Source organism: Triticum aestivum, chromosome 7B (genome assembly GCF_018294505.1).
Source record: "Triticum aestivum cultivar Chinese Spring chromosome 7B, IWGSC CS RefSeq v2.1, whole genome shotgun sequence".
Taxonomy (NCBI): domain Eukaryota; kingdom Viridiplantae; phylum Streptophyta; class Magnoliopsida; order Poales; family Poaceae; genus Triticum; species Triticum aestivum.
Genome location: NC_057813.1, coordinates 307,630,892 through 307,645,258, shown reverse-complemented (window position 1 = coordinate 307,645,258; position 14,367 = coordinate 307,630,892).

Genomic DNA, 14,367 nt, shown 5'->3' with positions numbered 1-14,367 from the left:
GAAAAGCCGAAATCCATGGCAGCCCTCACGACACTCATGACCCGCTTTTGCGCGGGAGAAGACAACTGGCTAGCTCGTAGCAATAACATGACCAAGATCCCTGGTAATTCAGATACCAAGGACAACAATGGCAGGTCGCGTCGCAACAAGCACAAGCGCCGCATTAACGGCGACAATACTGAGGATACGGTAGTTAATTCCGGATTCAGAGGCTCTAAACCCAGTCAGCAGAAAATCCATTCAAAAGAAATACTTCGGGCCCGTCCAGTTTAGACCGGATACTCGATCGCTCGTGCCAGATACACGGCACCCGTGAACAACCAGCCAATCACACCAATAGGGATTCTTGGGTGTTCAAGCAGGCAGGCAAGTTAAGTGCCGAAAACAGAGACAAGGGGCTGCATAGCGATGATGAGGAGGAGCCCCAGCCGCCGAACAATAGAGGACAGAAGGGCTTTCCCCACAAGTGCGGACGGTGAACATGATATACGCAACCCACATCCCCAAAAGGGAACGGAAGCGTGCGCTCAGGGACGTATATGCGTTGGAGCCAGTCGCCCCAAAGTTCAACCCATGGTCCTCCTGCCCGATCATTTTTGATCGAAGGGACCACCCCACTAGCATTCGTCACGGCGGATTCGCCGCATTGGTTCTAGACCCAATCATTGACGGATTTCACCTCACTAGAGTCCTCATGGACGGCGGCAGCAGCCTGAACCTGCTTTATCAGGATACAATGCAAAAAATGGGCATAGATCCCTCAAGGATTAAACCCACAAAGACGACCTTTAAAGGCGTCATACTAGGTGTAGAGGCCAGCTGTATAGGCTCAGTTACACTCGAAGTGGTCTTCGGATTCCCGGATAATTTTCCGAAGTAGGGAGTTAATCTTCGACATAGTCCCGTTCCGCAGTGGCTATCACGCCCTGCTCGGGCGAACCGCATTTGCAAAGTTCAATGAGGTGCTGCACTACGCATATCTCAAGCTCAAAATGTCAGGCCCTCGAGGAGTCATTACGGTCAATGGAAACACCGAACGCTCTCTCCGAACAGAGGAGCACAGGGCGACTCTCGCGGCGGAAGTACAAACTAGCCTCTCAAGGCAACTCTCTAGTCCGGCTGTTAAGCGTCCGGACACTGTCAAGCATGCCCGGAGTAACCTACAACAAGACTGTCTGGCATGTTCCGAGCTAGCATAGAAGTGCGGCCCCAACCCCAGCCCTCGCAAACTCACGGAACCAGTACCACGCATACATAATTACGCTCTGGAAATACCATGGGCATAAGGGGAGGGGCACAACCACAGCATGCCCAGAATGCGGCTCGACCGCACTAGGGGCTCCCGATTTTGTAATTTCTCTTTTCTTATTTTTAGGACTCCACTTTCAGGAAGGCCTGTTCGGCAGTACAATCGCCGAACACAAGATGCAACAGCAAGGGAGACAGCAAGCCACGTCGAATGTCCAGGTGGTCTCTATAACGAGCTAAATACCTATCTTACTTAAAGTCTCGCAGCTTGCCCCTGGAGGGGGACATGTCAAATAATCCCATCTCTTGCTTATCGCACTATTTGTATCGTTCTGCTTTCATAGTAGCCCTTTATTAAACAATACATAGCTCTTGTCTATTATTGCATTCATTTTATACGTCCAGTTATGATATTATGCAACCGTACACTTTGGTACGGCCAATACACCAAGGGCTTAAGTACCCCAAAATACGGCGTGAGAAGACCAAACACTCTCATGAGTGCGGCACCCCGAACTTATAGCATTATATGCATCAACTCCGAATCATGTCTTGGGTCAATAGTTGGGTTTGCCCGGCTCCCATGTTTTGGTACCTTACGTTCCGCTATATTGGCTAAGGTAGCGCTGGGAGAACTACTGCGATTGTGCCCCAGTTGAGCTGGGTTAACACCTCAGTAGAGAAAGCTAAAACTGACCGTCATGATAGGGCGAGAGTCGGTCGCTGTTCGAGAGGTTTTTCGAGTCCCTAAAGACTTATGCCGCTTAGAGAGAGGAGCTGGCTTTGTCCGGCCTAGGCGTGGATAGCGCCCCGAACTCGGTCTTCCGAATACTAGGGGCTTCACCGAAATTTAAAATTATAGAATTCTATGGCTAAGTGAGAGTGATAAAGCATTATAAGTCCGATTGCCTCCCCTGGCCACAGCCGGCCTATAAAGCCCTTCATGGCCTGTTCGGCCACCTTATGGAGCTCGACCAGCTGCTTCAGCTGGTCGCTCAAGGGCACCGGGTGTCCGGCCTCAGCATACTGGGACCAGAACACCTTCTCCGTCGAGCTCCCTTCTTCGGCTTGGTAGAATGCGGCGGCATCGGATACACTGCGGGGCAGATCTGCGAATGCTCCTGGAGAGCTCCAGATTCGGGTAAGTAACACGTAATTCACTTTCACATGCTTGCTTTGCATAAAGAATGCCTTACCCGCCGCTATCTTTTTCATCGCCTCAATCTCCTGGAGGGCTTTTTGGGTTTCGGCCTTGGCAGATTTGGCGCTTTCAAGTGCCGAGGCAAGTTCGGACTCTCGCGTCTTTGAGTCAAGCTCTAAACTCTCATGTTTCTTCACGAGAGCATTGAGCTCTTGCCGCACCTCCGCCACCCACGCCTCTTGTTTCTCTCGCTCGGTGCGCTCCATGGCCGCATTATCTTCGGCCTTGGACAACGCTTCCTTTAGGGTCGCCACCTCGGTTGTGGCCCCTGTCACATTCACGTTGGTCCTGTAACTATTTGCAACCATGTATTTTTATATACACTTACATAAGGTACTACCTACCTTCCTTGTCCTCGAGCTGCTTCTTGGCAAGGCCGAGCTCGCTCTCGGACCGCTCGAGTCTCTGTTTCAATGCATTGACCTCCGCAGTCAATGCGGAAGAGGTCAGCAGCGTGGCCTGCATTCCCATATTGACATTTTTATGTTAGACTCTTGCGTATATCTTTTTAGATCCTCAGTCCGGATTTTCTTTCTGAACACCAAACTGAGCATCAGGGGATACTGTCTATGCAGTAACATTTTTACATGTTTTAAATACATACCTCGAAGCCTGTTAGAAGACTGTCACAGGCTTCTGTCAGTCCGCTCTTGGCGGACTGAACCTTCTAGATCACCGCACTCATAACAGTGCCGTCCTCCTCGTCGATGGAGGCGCCGTTAAGCACCTCCAGCAAATTTTCCGGCGCCTTCGGTTGGACGGAGGCCGCCAGCGTCGTAGGCTCACCCTTCTTGTGAGGGGGCCGCCTGCCGGACTCCGGAACCACTGAAGGTTCCGGTGCGGTGTCCGGCCCAAGGCCGGACTTAGATCCCTCCGGGGTTTTATCCCCTTTGGGCCTGGAGTCCGGGAGGTCACCTTGCGGCGCCTCCAGGACCACCTCCTCCTGGTTTAGCATCTTTTGGGACTCCACCTCGGCGTCGTCCATAGGGCAGGGGAAGGTATCTTTCGGGAGTGAAAGACTATTCACATCCGACGAATCCATGGAGCCACTCGACGAATTGTCGAGCTGAGCCTTGGGCGGACTGCATGATTATATTTGGCGTCAGAAGGTACTGTGCAAATAAAGGAACACCATGAATTATTCTGGTATCCGGATAATTACGATTTGGCCAGGGGCTTGGCCCTGGACGGCCATTCCTCTCCGCCGTCGTCGGTGTTAGAGGCGTAGTCCGGGAGAAGGGTCTTCCCCTTCTTGGACCCTCCGGCCTCCCCAGTTGGGGCGGCCTTCCTTTTCTTTCCTCCACCCGCTGGAGGGGGAGAGGCTTCTTCTTCCTCCTCCTCGTCTTCGGAGGAGGAGGGCGCTTTGGGGTCGTCGGGCGATGAGTCCGACACCACCAGGCGCCGGGAGCTCCTTCGAGTTCCCGTGGCCTTCTTCTTGGCCTTCTTCTCCGGCACCACGTGAGGTGCCAGAACCAGCAGCTTTGCCAAGCGGGCGTCTGCTGGGCCTTCAGGCAAAGGAGTCGGACAGTCGATCTGTCCGGACTTCTCCTGCCAGTCCTGTTAAAGGAATGGGAGCTTAGATCCCGCATAGAGTCAAACTATGAAAAACAAGTACCCTGTAATGGGTAAACTAAGCTTACCGCGCTGGCTTGGCGCTTCGCGCAGAATCCGCAATCCTCGGTAGTGGGAGGGTGAACCTCGGAGCTCTTGAAAAGCACCTTCCAAGCATCTTCGTGCGTTGTGTTGAAGAGCCTGGACAGAGTTTGGTGCTGGGCCGAGTCGAATTCCCACAGATTAAAAGCCCGCCGTTGACACGGGAGGATCCTGCGGAAGAGCATGACCTGGACTACGTTGACGAGTTTAACCTTCTTGTCCATCAGGTTCTGGACGCAGGTTTGGAGTCCGGTCGCCTCTTCTGGATTACCCCACGACAGGGCCGTCTCTTTCCATGAGGTGAGCCGTGTGGGGATGCCAGATCGAAACTCGGGGGCCGCTGCCCATTCAGGGTCACACGGCTCGGTGATGTAGAACCACCCCGATTGCCACCCTTTGATGGTTTCCACAAAGGAGCCCTCGAGCCATGTGATGTTGGCCATCTTGCCCACCATGGCGCCTCCGCACTCCGCTTGCTGGCCACCCACAAACTTCGGCTTGACATTGAAGGTCTTTAGCGATAAGCCGCAGTGGGGTTTGATGCGGAGGAAGACCTCGCACACGAAGATAAACGCCGAGATGTTGAGGATGAAGTTCGGGGCCAGATCGTGGAAATCCAGGCCGTAGTAGAACATGAGCCTCCGGACAAATGGGTGAAGAGGGAAGCCCAGTCCGCGGAGGAAATGGGGGAGGAACACCACCCTCTCATGGGGACTGGGGGTGGGGATGCGCTGCCCCTCATCTGGGAGCCGGTGAGCGATGTCGTAAGATAGGTATCCGGCCTTCCTCAACTTTTTGATGTGCCTCTCCATGACGGAGGAGGCCATCCACCTGCCCCCGCTCCGGACATTGTTGGAGAAGGTCGAGGTGGGAAGTGCGTACTTGGGCGCTGGAGCTCGAGTGCGCAGGAATGGATAAGCGAAGGAGGAGGAAGGCGTAGATGGAAAGGGTGGATCCTTATCCCCTTATATGGGCGGTCGAAACTATGTGCCCCCACCAGCCTAGTAAAACTCGCTTATCTCCCAAGCGCCATGATTAATGGCGCGGTTGGGTTACCCATGCCCGTATTGATGAGAATCCCGGAATAAGGGGACATGATCTCTGCTTTGACAAGACGTGCCAAGGAAACCGCCTCACTAAACGCGCTGAGGTGGGATAGTAAAACGATTCGAATAAAGGCTTGGCTGTGGCATGATCTCACGCTACGGAGTACGTCAGCAGATTAGATTTGTACAAATATTATTCTCTCTACGGTGGTATGTGGAACTTATTTTGCAGAGCCGGACACTATCCTTGTGTTCAAACATCTTCTATGTAGTATTCGGAGGAGGAACCCGCCTTTCAATGCCGAAGACAATTTGCGCGCCGGACTCGTCGTCATTGAAGCTTGGTTCAGGGGCTACTGAGGGAGTCCTGGATTAGGGGGTGTCTGGATGGCCGGACTATGATCTTTGGCCGGACTCCCGGACTATGAAGATACAAGATTGAAGACTTCGTCCCATGTCCGGATAGGACTTTCCTTGGCGTGGAAGGCAAGCTTGGCGATACGGATATGTAGATCTCCTCCCATTGTAACTGACTCTGTGTAACCCTAACCCTCTCCGGTGTCTATATAAACCGGAGAGTTTTAGTCCGTAGGACGAACGACAATCAGACCATAGGCTAGCTTCTAGGGTTTAGCCTCTCTGACCTCGTGGTAGATCTACTCTTGTACTACCCATATCGTCAATATTAATCAAGCAGGAGTAGGGTTTTACCTCCATCGGGAGGGCCCGAACCTGGGTAAAAACATCGTGTCCCTTGTCTCCTGTTACCATCCGCCTAGACGCACAGTTCGGGACCCCCTATCCGAGATCCGCCGGTTTTGACACCGACACCCACCGTGTATGAATCGGGGTGAGAGGCGATTTCGCCCGAGGAGAGACTGTGTTTTGGTGTCCACCAAGTATGAATCCGGGTAAGAGGCGGCTGTGTCATGTTTAAGTGAAATTACAACCCTGCCCCTCTCAACATCTATAGAAATCGAGCCCAGAAGTTTTGCCAGTCAGGGATAGACAGTAATTTCCATCACCCAAAATTTGGTTTTAGGCGGTTACGTCCAAGGAGGGACTGGGTGTTTCGTCGCTTTGTTCAAATTTTTGGAGAATAAGCTTGCACGTTTACCGTGCCAACTCAATTCAAACTTTATTATTTTTGGGGCAGGATCCATTTTGCGTTTGAATATGAATATGAATATATATATATATATGTATATATGTACATTCAAAACCACAACAAATAATTCCGCTCCTTTATATATAAATATGATTTTGAATGCAATGATTTCAAATTCATAAGGTTGAATTCAAGTATTTGAAACCAATTTATGTTCAACTCTAGTATTTGAAATCAATTTATGTCGACATGTTTTATACACGCAACTCAAATATTTGAATCACCTGTCATGCCCATCTGTCTCTAGGTCTCTCTCACGTGATCTATCATATAGCTATCACTCTCTTTTCTTCATCTCACCCGCACACTCACTACATGTTTATAGATCACTTGGCTTTCACTATCTCTCATGTCTCTATCGTGCTCTGGTATCTCTCTAGCTATCTGCCATTCTTTTTCCCTTCCACACACACTCTCTCACTGGGCTTTCACTTTGCCTCTCTCTCTCTCCCTCTCTCTCTAGGGGTCTCACACACCCTATATCTTTCTAGATATGACTCCTACCACTAAAAATTCTCTCTCTCCCAGACACACCATCTGTCGGGACCTCCTTTCCCTCTTCATCGCTATTCCAAAACTGACATTATTCCTCTGTTTATTGATAAGACAAATTCTCTCTCTCTCTCTCTCTCTCTCACACACACACACACACACACACACAACTCTTGCTTTTGCCCCCTCCCGACTCCCATCTCTTTTTTAAACAAACACACACAACTGTCACTTTCGCACCCGTGACATTTGTCTCTCTCACTAACATTGATCGACCAGCCTCTAGCTAGGTTTATTCATCTATCGCACACTCTCGCTTCCCCTCTCTCTTATAGGTCTCTCTCGCGCTCCTTGTATCTATGTAGATATCTTGTCTCTGCTTGAAACACGACCTATCTTGTAGTCTCTCCCTCAATCCCTATTCCTTTGTGTAAGAACTCTCTTCTCCCTATCACAAGTACACACGCACTCAACACTCTTTCTCCCGCGCCCTCTCTAGGTCTTTCTCGCATATAATTTGTAGGCCCCTTCATTTCACACACCCTACTCTCTGGGCCTCCAATGCACACAATGTATCTCGCTCCCTAACCATCATGTGTAATCCATATGACTTCTCTCATTCTGTCTCTATCGCACACACACGCACTCAATCGATCATCAAGCTTTATTTAATACCTCTCACACACAGGCATACTCCAATGTATCTGTATGTTCCTCGATCTTTTGTGTACCTCTATTTCCCTTGATCGTGTAGACACACACACACACTATAGCCTCTCTTTATGTCGATACCTCTCACACACACTCTTCATGTCTTTATCACACACGCACTCCCTCCCCCCTCTCTTTTCTCTCTCTCTCTCTCCCACACACCCAAGATCTATCTCGTGGTCGATCGCTCGTATGCACTCTCTCTCTCTCTCTCTCCATCTAGGTTACTCTCTTTCTCTATGTCGGCTCCCACTCGCACACACCATTTGTCTATAGGACAATCCCCTGTATGAAAAATCTGGTGCTCCAAGGCTTCCCATGCTCCCATGATACGACTGCTCTCCAGCCGTTGGATCGTGGATCAAATATCTGGACCTGAGCGAAATTATGAGACTCTTTAAGGGGTTTTCCGCAATTTTTTACCACCTCTACCTGTGTTTGTTTGCTCAACGATCTAACAGGCCCCACATGAACATTGTAGTATTATTATTATTTTTTGGACATCACACAAACGTTGGAGTAATGAAGAGAAGAGGTGCACACACAGTCGGTCGCTGGCTGTCTCGCACACAAGAGAGTTACGTAATGCACCAAGACAAATAAACCAGTAGCTGCATTATTTCTGCATGTGTGCATACCGGGTACATGATGGAGCGCACTTTTGTATGAAGAGTTAGCTCGCATCATAATTTGATCCGTAGGTATTGAGCGGGGACCACAAGTGAATGCATCATAATTTGATCCGTAGGTATTGAGCGGGGACCACAAGTGAATGACATGGGAGTGGTGGCTCGGTACTGACTGAGCTGTGATGTTTAAAAATACATTTTTAGCGGGGTACGGGTTCCGTTTTTCAATGTGCGTTATACAATTTATTAAAATGGTTGGTATGGAGCAAAAAATAAAAATCATCACTATACACGTAGGCTTGAGTTTTGGCGCTTGCTGATAGCCATGGTTCCTCCCTTCACCCACTGGTACAGCGAGGTGATATACAAACGGGTTTTAACCCCTTTCCGTGACGGCATTTTAAACTGTCGCCTAGTGAGTGTGGGCGATAGGGGGGGCTCCTTCCCACATGACCCAAACACCGTCGGGGATAGGCTGTCATGGCACACACGCTCGGCAAAATAAGGTCGTGTGCGACGGGCGAGCGATCAAATACGATTATATAGGCCTAATCGGTTCCGATCGTAAGTACATCCCACATAGTCTGTTGGATTACGGGATCCTCCAACCCTTGAAAGGTTCAAACTCTGGGGTGCGTGCGGAAATCTCAACCTACCCAGCCTGCCTACTCACGATACTCCTAAGCCTAGCACATCGAGCTTGAAGAGACAAAGAGACACAGCAGTTTATCCTAGTTCGGGCCACCTTGCAGTGTAATACCCTACTCCAGCGTTTTGATGGATTTCCTCAAAGGGCTAAGGATGAACTAGTATAGTGGATGAACTAGCCTCAGGAGGTGAGGTATTCTTGAGCTCAGGAGGGCTGGTGAGGTGGTCGGGTGAGAATGGATCTGATCGCCCTCTAGGTTGGTGGCTAAGTCCCATTTATAGTGGCCTTGGTCCTTTTCCCAAATGTCGGTGGGAAGGGATCCCACAACGGCCAGATTTGAAAGGGGACAAGTAGTAGAGCTTATCCTGACAAAAGTAGTCTTCGCCTGCGAAAAGCCCCTGGTCATGACACTGCGGTGGGCTCGGTGATGACCTCCGTCCTACCATCCCGGCGGTCTTGGTCTTGTTGCACCAGAATGGAAACCTTTGGCTGATTCCTCGGGACTCCGCGCCTGTGGCTTGCCTCCCTTGCACCAAAGAGGAAACTGGCGCCCACCTGGCCTTGGTAATCATGGCTCACGTCAGCTGAGCCTCGTGAGGTATGCCTTGCATAGAACTCTCCGCCCCTCGGGAGCCAGCATGAAGAGGCCGATCCCCTCGAGGGTCTTGGCGTCGCTCGCCTCGCGAGGCTTGGCCCCTCGCGAGGGTCTTGAACTGTTGATGTCGAAGTTGGGTCATACCAGGCCATCGGTGGAGCCACCCGGTGGGCTGTAGGCAGTCAAGTATGGATACCTCCATATCCAGAACGCCGACAGTAGCCCCCGGGCCCAAGGTGCGCTCGGACTTGGCTTCCAGGCGAAGTCAAAGGGCAAGTGCAGAGCGCCGCAGGCCCTAACCGCCTGCGGTAGCTTGATGACGCGTGGCGATTGATGGGACATGGGCGTCTCCACTTACCCATGCTGCCTCGACAACTGTTTCCGTCTGATAAAAGGGTTGCCATCTTCTACCGGGCTTTCATTCCCTCCTCTTCGTCTTGCTCCAGATCCCCTTCTCCCAACTCCGAAAGAACTCACCAGATCTGCCGATTTTCACCTCCAATCTTCCGCCCAATGGCTGCTGAGAAGACTAAGGCCTCAGCCTCGACTGCTGGCTTCGCCTGGTATGAGCCGGTGCTGTTTGGGCCCTCCGTCACCGAGGAGAAGCTCCAGAACGCGCTTCTCCTGACAGTGAGCAGGGACAATGAGTGGAAGGATACGGTGCTCCGGGTCACCGCCGCTGCATCGGAACCCGCGAGCAGTACCTTCTACCCTTTCTTCTTGCACAACGTCTACTCAGGGCTGGTGCCCGCATTCTCCCACTTTTTCTATGTCGTTCTTCACCATTATGGCCTCCACGTGCTCCATATTCATCCCAACTCCATCCTCCTCCTGTCCATCTTTGCCATCTACTGCGAGGCATTCATGGGGGTGATACCCTCCATCACCATGTTGCGCCACTTCTTCTTCCTCCGCATGGGCGGTGACGATCCTGCTGGGTGCGTCGGCTTCGTTGCAGCCCGGGGCGGTAACGTGATCTCCCGCGCCGGGAAGAAGGTGGAGGATGCCCTAAAAAGGTTGGTTCTGATGGATGCCAAGTGCTCGCAGGACTTGCTGGAGCTGCCGACCGAGTTCCCCTTGTTCGAGAAGGGGTGGCTCTCTGATACGTCTCCAATGTATCTATAATTTTTGATTGTTCCATGCTATTATATTACCCCTTTTGGATGTTTATGGGCTTTATTTTACACATTTATAACATTTTTGGGACTAACCTACTAACAGGAGGCCCAGCCCGTATTGCTGTTTTTTTTTGCCTATTTCAGTATTTTGGGGAAAAGGAATATCAAACGGAGTCCAAACGGAATGAAACCTTCGGGGGTGGGATTTTTGGAACGAACGTGATCCAGAGGACTAGGAGTGCAAGCCAAGCAGCCGAGGTGTCCACGAGATAGGCGGCCCCCCCCCCCCTGTAGGGCGCGCCCCCTGTCTCCTGGGCCCCTCGGGCAGCCACTGACGTACTTCTTCCTCCTATATATATCTACGTACCCCGAAAACATCCGGGGAGCAACCGAAACACAATTTCCACCGCCGTAACCTTCTGTATCCGCGAGATCCCATCTTGGAGCCTTCACCGGCGTTCTGCCGGAGGGGGAATCGACCACGGAGGGCTTCTACATCAACACCATAGCCCTTCCGATGAGTTGTGAGTAGTTTACCACAGACCTACGGGTCCATAGTTATTAGCTAGTTGGCTTCTTCTCTCTTTTTGGATCTCAATACAATGTTCTCCCCGTCTCTTGTGGAGATCTATTCGATGTAATCTCTTTTTGCGGTTTGTTTGTCGAGATCCGATGAATTGTGGGTTTATGATCAAGTTTATCTATGGATAATAATTGAATCTTCTCTGAATTCTTTTATATGATTGAGTTATCTTTGCAAGTCTCTTCGAATTATCGGTTTGGTTTGGCCTACTAGATTGATCTTTCTTGCCATGGGAGAAGTGCTTAACTTTGGGTTCAATCTTGCGGTGTTCTTACCCAGTGACAGAAAGGGTTGCAAGACACGTATTGTATTATTGCCATCGAGGATAAAAAGATGGGGTTTATATCATATTGCATGAGTTTATCCCTCTACATCATGTCATCTTGCTTAAAGCCTTACTCTGTTCTTATGAACTTAATACTCTAGATGCAGGCAAGAGTCGGTCGATGTGTGGAGTAATAGTAGTAGATGCAGGCAGGAGTCGGTCTACTTGTTATGGATGTGATGCCTATATACATGATCATGCCTAGATAATCTCATAATTATTCACTTTTCTATCAGTTGCTCGACAGTAATTTGTTCACCCACCGTAATACTTATGCTATCTCGAGAGAAGCCTCTAGTGAAACCTATGGCCCCCGGGTCTATCTCTTATCATATTTGCTTCCAATCTACTTTTATTTGCATCTTTACTTTTTGCATCTATATTATAAAGTACCAAAAATATATTTATCTTATCATACTATCTCTATCAGATCTCTCTTTCGCAAGTGGCCGTGAAGGGATTGCCAACCCCTTTATCATGTTGGTTGCGAGTTCTCAGTTTGTTTGTGTAGGTGCGTGGGACTTTTGAGGAGCCTCCTACTGGATTGATACCTTGGTTCTCAAAACTGAGGGAAATACTTACGCTACACTTGCTGCATCACCCTCTCCTCTTCGGGGAAAACCAACGCAAGCTCAAGACGTAGCAAGAAGGATTTCTGGCACCGTTGCCGGGGAGGTCTTTGCTCAAGTCAAGACATACCAAGTACCCATCACAAACCCATCTCCCTTGCGTTTATATTATTTGCCATTTGCCTCTCGTTTTCCTCTCCCCCACTTCACCCTTGCCGTTTTATTCGCCCTCTCTTTCCCAATCTCCTCCTATCTTTCCGCTTGCCTTTTCTATTTGCTTGTGTGCCCGTTTGTCCTTATGACTTCGCCTAAGGATCCTGACCACCTTCTCAAAAGGATGGAAGAGATTGAATCAAGTATTAGAAGCTTTATGAATTTGCAATTTGAGCATAATAATTTCTTTAGAAAAGAGCTTAAGGAACAAAAAGATTTTTTGGCGTTTATGAACAAAGAGCTTGATGATATGAATAAAGAATTTTATGGGGTTAATGCTCAAATCACCCGTCTTGAAAATACTATAGCCAAAATTTCTGATAAGCAAGCCACCTTAGTCAATAAGATGGCCGCTAAACCAGAAAAGTTACATCAAAATAATAATGAAGATCTTAAAGTTATTAGACCTATGTTTTGCCATATGAATTTTCATGATTATGGGACTGATGATGAATCAACTTTGCCTAGAAGGCGTCCCAAAAATTCGGAGTCTTTAGATCTTGATGCTAAATTTGGTAAAAGTGAGATTGGAGAGGTCACAACTTCAAATAACATTGAACCTACCATCTCGGATTTCAAAGAATTTGATTATGATAATTGCTCTTTAAAAGGTTGTATTTCCTTGTTGCAATCCGTTGTTAACTCTCCTCGTGCTTATAGTCAAAGTAAAGCTTTTACCAAACATATCATTGATGCTTTGTTGCAATCTTATGATGAAAAACTTAATTTGGAAGTTTCTATACCTAGAAAACTTAATGATGAGTGGGAACCTACTATAAAGATTAGAATTAAAGATTATGAGTGTTTTGCTTTGTGTGATTTGGGTGCTAGTGTTTCCACGATTCCGAAAAATTTATGTGATATTCTAGATTTCCATGATCTTGATGATTGCTCGTTAAATTTGCACCTTGTGGATTCCACCATTAAAAAGCCTATGGGAAGGATCAATGATGTTCTTATTGTTGCAAATAGAAATTTGGTGCCCGTAGATTTTATCGTTCTTGATATAGATTGCAATCTTTCTTGCCCTATTATTCTTGGTAGACCTTTTCTTAGAATGATTGGTGCGATTATTGATATGAAGGAAGGGAATATTACATTCCAATTCCCTTTAAAGAAAGGCATGGAGCACTTTCCAAGGAAGAAAGTCAAATTACCTTATGAATCTATCATGCGTGCTACTTATGAATCAAGTGCCAAAGATGGCACTCGTTAGATCTTTCTTCGCTTTTATGCCTAGCTAGGGGCGTTAAACGATAGCGCTAGTTGGGAGGCAACCCAATTTTTCTTTATGTTTTTTTGCTTTTGCTCCTGTTTAGTAATAAATCTTGCATCTACTCTCTGTTTAGATGTGTTTTTATCTTTTAATTAGTGTTTGTGCCAAGTAGAACCTATAGGATAAACTATGATGATAGTTGATTTGATTCTGCTGAAAAACAGAAGCTTTGTGCTCACGAGAAAAAATTCAATAAATCACAGAAACGTGCTTTTGCATTGATTCATTTTTCTTCTGGTCAATAGAAAAGTTTTCCAGTACTTCATATTTTGGTAGGATTTTTAGAGTTCCAGAAGTTTGCGTTAGTTACAGATTGCTACAGACTGTTCTGTTTTTGACAGATTCTGTTTTTCGTGTGTTGTTTGCTTATTTTGATGCATCTATGGCTAGTAAAATAGTTTATAAACCATAGAGAAGTTGGAATACAGTAGGTTTAACACCAAAATAAATAAAGAATGAGTTCATTACAGTACCTTATGTGGTGGTTTTGTTTTCTTTCACTAACGGAGCTTATAAGATTTCCTGTTGAGTTTTGTGTTGTGAAGTTTTCAAGTTTTGGGTAAAGATTTTATGGACAATGGAATAAGGAGTGGCAAGAGCCTAAGATTGTGGATGCCTATGGCACCCCAAGATATTCAAGGTTAGCCAAAAGCCTAAGCTTGGGGATGCCCCGGGAAGGCATCCCCTCTTTCGTCTTCGTTCATTGGTAACTTTACTTGGAGCTATATTTTTATTCGCTACATGATATGTGTTTTGCTTGGAGCATTGTGTATTATATTAGTCTTTGCTTTTTAGTTCACCACAATCATCCTTGCTGTACACACCTTTTGGGAGAAGCCTATTTGATTAGGATTTGCTAGAATACTCTATGTGCTTCACTTATATCTTTTG